General features: G+C 37.1%; 1 long non-coding RNA gene across 1 annotated transcript; it reads right to left on the bottom strand.

Moving 5' to 3' along the window:
• Nucleotides 1–753: 753 nt before the first annotated feature.
• Nucleotides 754–11,317, bottom strand: LOC118762764. Its single transcript, XR_004998514.1, has 3 exons — nt 11,233–11,317; nt 8,507–8,512; nt 754–764 (listed from the first exon to the last, which is right to left on the bottom strand). It is a non-coding gene; the product is annotated as an uncharacterized LOC118762764 (long non-coding RNA).
• Nucleotides 11,318–11,578: the final 261 nt, after the last annotated feature.

Raw genomic sequence — 11,578 nt, 5'->3', positions numbered from 1 at the left:
TGTACCTAGTTGTACAAGAGGAAGGTACTTGTACCACTTATTGCAGTTTGTCTAGTGTTTCTGTACTGATATATGTTTATGATAAAAATGTTTCACTTCACTGTTAGCAACTGTAAGGCAAGTGGTAGTATGGATTTGATTGCTGGCATAACAAGTATGCCATTTCCCTACCAGTTGTGATGTTGACTGGGGTGGCATATATGGAAATCCAGTGCTATATAAAAGCCTTGACTATCTCAGTTATGATATTATTTATACAAACTCATTTATACAAATACCATTTGGAGGCCAAATGGCATTTTAATTATTGTCTTGTGAATGTCATCCCCCAGCATCTGGCTGTATGCCCTGACAAAATATGTCTTTGAGGAAACCAGTGCACTGTTTAGTGAGGGAGGAGACTCTTGTGTGTGAGTGGTCAACTAATGAATGACCTAGATGTTGAATACTGATGTTGAATGTATAACAGTCCTTACAAAGATATAAATTACCTGATGTTTTTTGAGAATCATATACAATGGTGATAACCTAATGCACTTTTAATCGGAATTATTTCAAATTCAAGCATGTGATCAAACTCTGATATTATAATATTCAAAGGATACAGAGTAAAATGGTATGTATTAAAACAGGGTTGACTAAGACCATACATGGATTCCTAGCATATGAAGGCTGGTTGTAGAGTCAATAAACCAGTGGGTTTCATATCACTGACTAGACTGAGCTGAAGAGTGGAAATCAGCTTCAGCTATGAAAGCATACATCTCTGTGACAATGAATACCTATCTAAAAGCTCATCACTGTTCCAAAAAAAAGTGTAAGAAATCTCTCAGTGTATGTAGTAATTGGAGAAAGGATAACAGACTGTAGAAATATGAAAGTGGCTTGGTGCTTACAGTCTGTTTGAGGACATGGTAGAATACTCATTTCTGCTTCAGTGACCATAGGAAAATGTGTTGATCTTCCTGACAGTTATACAAAGTAGGACACTGGTTGAAATTTGGCCAGATAGAGTGGTGACCATTAATCCTTCATGAGCAGTTTTCCTTGTTTGAGCAAAGATGTATCTCATATAAACACAGACTGATATTGTTATAAGGTGTGATTGCAAAACCTCCAGGGATACCAGTTTTGTAATCTTCCTTGACTGTGGCAACAGGATAACTACATCAGTAGTTATCTCCTCTGCTTTGGGAGTGGTCTCTTCCCTAATTATGGAACTAGTTACTTGTGCTTCATGGCTTCTGTTGCTCCTGATACAGTTGTAGCATTAGTGCTTGTATTCTTGTAGTGTCAGAGAAGCTACTTAATCATTGATCTCTCTCTCTCTCCTCTCTCTCTCTCTCTCTCTCTCTCTCTCTCACTCACTCACTCACTCACTCACTTCTCTCTTCCTCTCTCTCTCTCTCTCTCTATTTCCCTTTCTCCTGTATTGATAGTGGTGTTGGTTTTGCAGAATGTATGCATACTTTGAAGGGCATAGGTGAAAAAACTGCCATTATCGTGTCTGCCAATACACCTAATTTGAAGGTGTTGATGATATATCCTTAACAATGAATAGTACATTCCTTAGGAATCATTACAGAAATATTTATTTCATAATGGCATTTCTAAGTAATTTCCTCCTTGAAGCTTTGAATGTTTTGTAGTAACTGAGATGGCTTGCGATTGTTTTGTAATGAGGCACTGGTGTAACTGTTTCTGATCTGATGTGAAAGAGCACCATATCAGTTCTCTTTTAGAATTGTGTATTATCTCTCACTGGGTGTTCTGACGTGAGCAAGCTGAGAGCATGAGTGAAAGCAGTAACTTTAGATATTATATTGTATGAAGAAATAAGCTTAAGCCCATGGATACCAGAGAGCCAGATCATTAGCTAAGAAAGGACTAGCTTAAAGCTAATTATTGATTGATAAATTGATGCTGCTTGAGACAAGGAGAATGATAGCTGACATTTTTACAGTTGTTATCTAAAATAAGTCTGTTTCATCATAAGTCAGTTACCAGTGTAGAGTAATGTAGAAGATATCGATGAACTTGTAGATGCATGCTTTGCTTGTAAACTCATTCTGAGCTGTTCAATCAGGTCACATGTGTTTGTAAATACTTACTGTTCAACAATCTCAAAATGCACTATAAATATGTGCTGTACAGTAGTGTGACTCAAAGTGGTGGTCTTCAGACTGGTGCCAGTCCGCGAGCCATCAACTGCCGGTATGCGACGAGTTTCCAGAAAAGAAAGTATCATTATAAAATGCTTATAAAATACTTATAAAATGCTTATGTAATATTGTATTATTCGTTTACAAAATAAATATAAGATAAAAAAATTGTCAAACTTTATTATATTCATTATATATAATGTTTCTGGTATAAATTAATATTACTAATAAATATTACCGGTCCCTGGCATAATGGGGAAAAAAAAAACTACCAGTACACCACATCAGATAGTTTGAGAAGCACTGCTGTACAGCTCATGTATGATTGAATCAATTCTGGATCACCAATATACAGAATATGGATACATAGAGATAAGGAGAGAAGAACAACAAATAATTGTAGGAGTTCTCTTTTATTTTTTATGCAAACTTCTGCTCTACTAGTTTTATAGGCTCAATCATTATTAAATAGCACATGTTCTTGCAAAAATTAGTGAAGTACAAGCTTGAATCACACACCAATATATACGGATATAGGCATAGGAGTGGCTGTGTGGTAGGTAGCTTGCTTACCAACCACATGGTTCTGGGTTCCGTCCCACTGCGTGGCACTTTGGGCAAGTGTCTTCTACTATAGCCTTGTGCTGACCAAAGCCTTGTGAATGGATTTGGTAGATGGAAACTGAAAGAAGCCTGTCGTATATATGTATATATATATGTGTGTGTATGTATGTTTGTGTGTCTGTTTGTCCCTCCAACATCACTTGACAACTGATGCTGGTGTGTTTACATCCCCAAAACTTAGCGGTTCAGCAAAAAAGACCGATAGAATAAGTACTAGGCTTACAAAGAATAAGTCCTTGGGTCGATTTGCTCGACTAAAGGCGGTGCTCCAGCATGACCACAGTCGAATGAATGAAACAAGTAAAAGAGTAAAAGAGATAAAAGTATCAAACTTTAAATTACAGCATTAATTCTTTCTATTATAAGCCCAAGGCCTTAAATTATGTGGTGAGGGGGCCAGTTGATTACATTGATCCCAGTGCTCAACAAATATTTATTTTATTGGCCCCAAAAGGACAAAAAGGCAAAGTTGACCTCAGCTGAATTTGAACTCAATGTAAGGAGCCAGAGGAAATACAGCTAAGGGCTTTGTTTGGTGTGCAAATGATTTTGCTAGCTTGCCATCCTGTTAGAACTTTTGTGAAAACAAGTTTAAATCAATGTGTTGTAGAAAATGTTAATGCATACATTCAGATTTATAAAGTGAGATTTATAATTCAATCATCATCATCATCATCATCATTATCAATATTTAATGTCTGTTTTCCAAGTTAGCATGGGTTGGATGACTTGACAAGAACTGGCAAGGCTTGGGGCCACATCAGGTTCCATATTCTGTTTTGGCTTGGTTTCTATGGTTGGATGCCCTTCCTAATGCTAACCACTTTACAGAGTGTACTGGGTGTTTTTCACAGTATCATCACCAGTGCTTTTTACATGGCATCAGTACCCACACCAATGTTTGTTACTTGGCACCTCGGTTTTAGGATCTCAATTCTGTTGTGATGGGTGGATCCTCTCAAGTACTGCAATGTGCCACACATCTTGGTCATCTGTCATCTCCTTCATAAAGTTCAACGTTTTGAGATCAGCCTTCAATACTTCGTCGATGTTGCAGAAATATCCTTTTTACATGTTCTTGAATTAAAGTTTTCTTGGGTGTCACATATATGAGTGGATAATGTTGCTGACAAACAAAAAAGAAAACAAACATACAAGGTATGGGAAACTAGTTAAAAAGTAGATACGGTGAGCTGAATTCTCATTTTGCTTCAACATGTTTTCTTATTTATGACTAGCTGAAATGAACGTTCCATATGAAGGAAAAGAGAATCTGCTGGTTCTTGAGGTACTTTGATCTTCAGGGGGAAAACAAAAGGAAACAGCAGGAGTTCTGTTTATTTAGTCAGAACTGACTATGAAAATATTAGTCTCTGATTGTTCCAGAAAAAATAGTGAAAAATACAAAACGTCTAAAACATCAACTGGTTGCATGAGGGTCACTTTCATGCGTGCACACACACACACACACACACACACACACACTTTCACGTTTTATCTATATATCTATATATATATATATATATATATATATAAATAAGGGCAGAAAGGAAAATATTTCTGAAAAATAGACACTAAATTGTCTGACCACAAAATATTTTACTTGGTGTAATAATACAAGTGAAAATATTTTATGGTGTTAGATGATTTAGTGTCTATTTTTCAGCATATTTGCAAAGAAATTTTTTTTCTTTTTGCCCTTATTTATAATTGTGTAATTTTCAAATTAAAATGTCGTGCTAGCGCGGAAAACGGACATTAAACGATGATGATGATGATGATGATATATATATATATATATATATATATATAATATATATATATATATATATATATATAATATATATATATATATATTATATATATATGTGTGTATGTGTGTATGTGTGTATGTACACTCCCACATATACAAGCATAAATACACGCACACACACATACATACATAGGTGTAGACATGGTTGTGTGGTAAGAATAATAAAATCGTTCTGTACAAAAGAGCAGAGTAACCAATCAGGTTAATGTAAAATTATTTTTATTCTAATTGAATATAAAAACAAACATTATACATATATATGTGGGAGAAATACCTAGTCAAAGATAAACCCCTATACTTGGCTTTTGTTGACTTGGAGAAAGCCCTTGACAGGGTCCCCTAGTCCCTTATTTGGTTGGCGATGAAAAAATGGAAACTGATGAGTGGTTAATAAGAGCTGTACAGGGATGCCATTAGTAAGGTAAGGGTCAGTAATGAGTATAGTGAAGAATTCCAGGTAGACGTAGGGGTTCGCCAAGGTTCAGCCCTCAGGGCTCCTTATTCATCATAGTTCTCCATGCAATAACAGAGGAATTCAAGACAGGTTGCCCTTGGAAGCTCCTCTATGCTGATGACCTTGCTCCCATAGCAGAATCACTACCAGAACTAGAGAAGAAATTGCAGGTGTGGAAGCAAGGATTAGAATTGATGGGCCTTAGAGTCAATGTTGCAAAAACTAAAGTCCTGGTAAGTAGGAAGGCAAACACATCACAAACCCCTTCATGAAGGTGACCCTGCTTTATCTGTAGAAAAGGTGTAGGTAGAAACTCCATAAGATGTACCCAGTGTAAGCTATAGATGCATAAGAGGTGCAGTAACATCAAAGGAAGGTTGTGTAGGGCAGATGCACAGGGGCAATAAACATCACAGTTGCTCAGAAAATGGATTCCATCACATGCCATGGGGAGAAGCTAGAAGTAGTTGATAGCTTCCGCTACCTAGGTGACCAAGTCTGTAGTGGGGGTACATGCTCGAAGAACATTGCCATTAGAATAAGAATAGCCTGGACAAAGTTCAGTAAGCTCCTACCTCTACTGGTGACAAAAGGCCTCTTGCTCAGAGTGAAAGGTAGATTGTGTGATGCACATGTGTGAACTGCCATGCTACATGGCAGTGAAACTAGGGCTGTGACTGCTGGAGATATGTATAGACTTGAAAGAAATGAAGCTAGTATAATCCACTGGATGTGTAATGTCAGTATGCACATCTGGCAGAGTGTAAGCGCCCTGACAGAAATGTTAGACATAAGAAGCATCAAATGTGGTGTGAAAGAGAGATGACTGCACTGGTATGGTCATGTGCTGCATATGGATGAGGAGAGCTGTGTGAAGAAGTGTCACTCCCTAAAAGTGGCAGGAACTGGTTGAAGAGGGAGACCCAGGAAGACATGGGATGAGGTGGTGAAGCATGACCTTCGAATGTTGGGCCTCACAGAAGCAATGACGAAAGATCGAGACCTCTGGAGATATGCTGTGACCCAGCAAGTAAAGTGAGATCACAGCCATAGCCTATACCAGTGTCACATAACCAACCCATTTAAAAAGTACCTTTGAATCGTTGGACAACACGTCGTGCTTGAGGAGACCTACTGAGTTGAGTAAAATGAAAATCAAAGTTACAATCAAAAATCAAATTGCAATCAAATGGAAGTTGTAGTTGTTGCCAATGCCAGTGCTGCCTGACTAGCTCTCATGCTGGTGGCACACAATAAGTACCATTTATGCGTGGGTCATTGCCAGTGCTGCCTGATGGCATGTAAAAAATCAGGATCTAGTCGATTTGGCTGCCAGCATCCATTCTGTTCAAATTGATTTCATATTCAGGATAATGATACACTTTTATTGGCTAATGAATGATGTGGAAGTCATTTTTGCTATAAATCAATAAATTAAAGTTTGAAAATTTTGGTAATTTTAGCCAATTGTAAGCTACAGACTCATTCATGCCTGTTTCCTTAGTAAAAAGCGGAACATGAGAACTCTTTTGTCTGTGTGAAAGTACATGCCTGTTTCCATAGTAATAAGTGGAACTGAGAACTCTTTTATCTGTGAGGAAGCACTTGTTGACGAATTTGATGCTGTGTTCTGCTGGAAATTTTACTGTTTGATTATGGCAATAAGCTCCTCTGACTTTGCTTCTGTGATGGAGACACAGAAAACAGAAGAGGATACTGTGTCATACCTTCAAGAACAGGGTGTTATACTCAAAAGAAAACTAGGTAAAAGAAAGAGGCATGTTATATGTACAAAAAGACGTAGTGGGTACATGTACTGGTGATGCTCACGCTGAGAATGCGTAGAGTCTGTGTCGGTGAGGAAAGACACATGGTTTGAAGGTGGTACCCTTCCTCTTAGGATTGTAGTAACAGCTAAATAATGTTTTAGGATAAATCTTTTAAGTTCATGCTATCTCATTAAATGTATGTTGAATGCTTAAAACTACAAAATATGTGTTGTTTACTCATTTCTTTTTGTCATGCTAAAAATAAAAGCTAAATAACGTTTTTGGATAAATCTTTTAAGTTTGTGCTATCACAATGCTTAAAACTACAAAAGATGTGTTGTTTACTCTTTCTTGACAATATGTGCTATTTTCAGGATGTTGACAACAAAATGCGCAGTCACACACAAAATGACAGCTTCCAAATCCTGTTTCCTGACTGGGTGAAAATGATCAAAATTTAAACCTCTATAACTTTTTAAAAGCATTTTTCTATTGTGCCAAATTTTAAAATTTTCGGTAAACTTTAATTTTTGAAGTGCTGGCAGTCAAACCAACTAAATCCAAAAATCACATTATATTTTTAAAATTAAATATTATTAGGAATTGTTTTAAAAATTGTGGTAAGAAGAATGCTTCCCAACTACATGATTCCTTGTTCATCCCACTGCATGGCACCTTGGGAAAGTGTCTTCTATAATAGCCTCAGGCTGACTAAAGCCTTGTGAGTGAATTTGGTAGACAGAAACTGGAAGAAGCCCATCACACATACATACATACATTATTATTATGGCTGCCCCCTCGTTATCGAGTATGGCCATTGCATGAAGCTTAACTGTTACTGGTGCTGTGATCAAATGTGACTTTTTAGCCCAGCTAAATATCTATAATGTCTTGTACAAAATTGGCAACTAAAACCTTTACTGGTAATAGCCGGCTGTAGTTGTAACTGGGCTTCATGTACCTTTGCATGTCGTTTAAGTCCTCCTGCCGAATTACACTCTCTTCCACATGCCCGACAGATATGATTAGTATGGTGTGTTACACCACCACCAGTGGCCAGGTTGTCACTCATCTGTCTCATTTTATGACTACGAAGATGACTGATGAGTCCAGCTTTACTGAGGCAGGGTCTTGCACAGACATTGCATGTCAGAATCAAAGGAAGACCCTTCCCTTCTGGAAGTGTAACAGCGATGCCCTTCCTGACATCCCTCCTTACTTTCTCATGTGCAACTCGAGATTTCTCAAATGTGGCTGTCCCCTCATGCACAATCCTTCTCCACCTGCTACGATAAATAGCTATGCCTTCCCATGTGTCAGGAGAGATGCAAGCATCTCTTAACGAATCCTTCAGCAAGTTCTTATACCTCTTTTTTGGTTTATGTGGAGGTCATTCTCCTTTAGCTAACTCTCCATAAAAGAGTTGTTTTGGCATCCTTGAATCCTTCATTCTGACCAGATGACCACTCCATCTGAGCCTTTGCTTTAACACAAGAGCTTCTATACTTTCACACCGAGAGCCTTCCAATATTTCAAGATCACTGATGCGGTCCTTCCACTTAATGCCATAGATCCATCTGAGGCACATCTGATGGAAACGTTCCAGTTGTTTAAGGTGGTATCGATATGTGACCCACGTCTTGCAGGCATAGAGAAGAGAAGGGAGCACACATGCCTTGTACACCTTTATCTTTGTCTTTCTGCATATGTCTCGCCGACTCCAGAGGCGCTTTTCTAGCCTTCCGAAAGCAACACTTGCTTTCCTAATTCTATATGGAATTTCATCATCCACATTGCCATATCTATTAATAGTGCTTCCCAGGTAGACAAACTGATCCATACATACATACATACATACATACAAGTATATAAATCAACATATATATATATAAGTATATATACCGGAGAGAGACAAACACAGACATAAAGACACACACACATAGATATATACATGAATAAATAAATAAATAAATATATAGATAGATAGATATAGATATAGATATAGATATAGATCCAATAAATTTGTGGAGTGCCCTTCTTTCGTTTGTCTACTCACACACACACACACACACACACATATATATATATATATATTATATATATCAGTGAGTAGACAAGCAAAATAAGGGCACTCCACAAATTTATTGGGAGTTAGATGTATGGATCAAAGCAGTTTGATTCAAATTTCTTGGTACTCTGAGTTTCAAATTCAGAATGGCTGAAGATTAGCATCACGCTTGAAACTCAGAATTTCAATGAATTTCAATCAAGCTGTTTTGATCTTTATCTACTACATATGTGGAAAATTAGTGTTTGTTTGTTTGTGGCATTGTTAGCTAACTCCTCCTGCATCATTTTATTGATTTTGATTAAACTTGACACATGAGTAGAACTCATGTCTGAAAACCTCGTGACATACTTAGATTATTGAAAAAAATTGACAATAGGGCTCCTCCAATGGATCCTTCTATCTACTACACATTAGTAATATTTAATTTAAACAACTCAATGGAAATAACCCATACCACCTGCAGTTTTTAGCAAAGCGATCAATATTTGATTCTCACCACCAGCTGACCTAATTCTGCATTTCACTACTCACAGTTTTGCACTGCTAAACATTGTTATTGCACTTCCTTAATTTGAATATTAATCCTTAAAGACTTCATTCATACATTTCTATACATACATACTTTTTTTGAATGCCCATTACTCCGATAATTCTCCATTTTTACAGTTACACTTTTTCCATGACAGTAGATAAATTCTTTATTCCACAACGTATTTGTAGTGGCTTCATGCAGGCATAGTGTGGATTCGATCCTCAATTGCCAAATATCACTTAACACTTCAACAGCACTTTTCTTACAGTGAAACAATAGTTTTTCTGTGAATGACAGCAGTTATACATTTCCCAGATGCCTCCACTAAGCAGAATAATGTCTTTGCCACTTGACCCTTCCAACCTCTTCTAGGCCACCACTGGCTGGAATGGAGATAACAGAGCGACAACGAAATCATTTGTTCTCAACAATATGTCTATCTTTCTGGCTGCTTTTCAATAGTTATAAAAACAAGAACTCCATAAGCTAAAGGCAGTTACTGAGAGCGGCTATTAGTGAGTGTGAACATTATTATTGCACTTTCTTCAAATACTTCATTCATATATTTATATAACCTCTCTCACAAACCTCCAACAATCTTTCTCGCCAACCTCCAACAATCTCTCCTTCCTCCAGCTGACAGTTTTTTGCACTTTTTTGTGATGGAAAATACACCTTTTGTGGCAGTTATAACAAAATTGCTTTCTGATATCAGAGTAATAAAAGGTGCTTCAATAGAACATCTTTACCCCCGGAAATTACCGGGTACACCAGCTAGTATATGCATATATATATATATATATATATATATATATATATATATATATATATATATATATATATATATATATTTATTTATTTATTTATATCTATGTTCATGTGTCTTTGTGTCAGTGTTGATTTGTTTACATCCCCATAACTTAGCGGCTCAGCATAAGAGACCAATAAAATTAGTACCAGGCTTAAAAAGAAAATAAGTACTAGGATTCAACTAAAAGTTTTTCAAGTTTTTCAAGGTAGTGCTCCAGCATGGCTACAGTCAAATGGTTGAAACAAGTAAGAGAATAAAAGAATAAATATTACAAGCAGTTGACAACTGAAAATAAGTCTTAGGGTTCATTTGTTCAACTAAAAATCCTTCAAGGCAGTACTCCAGCATGGCCACAGTCAAATGACTGAAGCAAGTAAAAGAATAAAAGAACTGTATAAAAAGGTTGTTAAAATACCTTACTCTTTTACTCTCTTTTACTTGTTTCAGTCATTTGACTGTGGCCATGCTGGAGCACCACCTTTAGTCGAGCAAATGGACCCCAGGACTTATTCTTTGTAAGCCTAGTACTTATTCTATCGGTCTCTTTTGCTGAACCACTAAGTTACGGGGACGTAAACACACCAGCATCGGTTGTCAAGCGATGTTGGGACGACAAACACAGACACACAACCATATACACACACATACACACATATATACATATATGCAACAGACTTTTTCAGTTTCTGTCTACCAAATTCACTCATAAGGCTTTGGTCGGCCTGAGGCTATAGTAGAAGACACTTGCCCAAGGTGCCTAGCAGTGGGACTGAACCTGGAACCATGTGGTTGGTGAGCAAGCTACTTACCACACAGCCACTCCTGCGCCTATAAAATCTTGTGTATTTTAGAAGCATAACCAATTTATTGTGCATAATTCTTAACAATAAATTCTTATATGGACCCTAGTTGAGAACCACTGATCTAGACATCTCTCCAAGAAAAGGAAAATTCTGATATAACACCTGTGATTCAGTTGAATCCATTGATGTAGACCAGTGTTCCACAACCTTTTTTCACTTGCGGTACACTTATATACTTTTCAAAATTTGGTGGTACACCTGAACTAAAAATGTAACTATAGGGAAAAAAATTATATTCAGGTTACACTGCATCACACCTAGCATCATTTTGTGGTACACCAGTGTGCCGCAGAATACAGTTGTGGAGCACTGATGTAGATTAGTTCTTTTTGGACAAATGCATACATTGTTTAGAAAGTGGAATTTGTGCAAGGCCTTTCCTCATTTTAAAAGGCTTTACGTACTGACATTGCTTGATTTCTGACATATCTATTAAATGCTGCATGCTATGGCTAGCCATAACAGTAAAAAAGGTAAAT

The sequence above is a fragment of the Octopus sinensis genome, linkage group LG3 (assembly GCF_006345805.1).
Source record: "Octopus sinensis linkage group LG3, ASM634580v1, whole genome shotgun sequence".
Taxonomy (NCBI): domain Eukaryota; kingdom Metazoa; phylum Mollusca; class Cephalopoda; order Octopoda; family Octopodidae; genus Octopus; species Octopus sinensis.
Note: the sequence above shows the minus strand (reverse complement) of the source record. Positions and strands in the feature narration are given on the sequence as shown.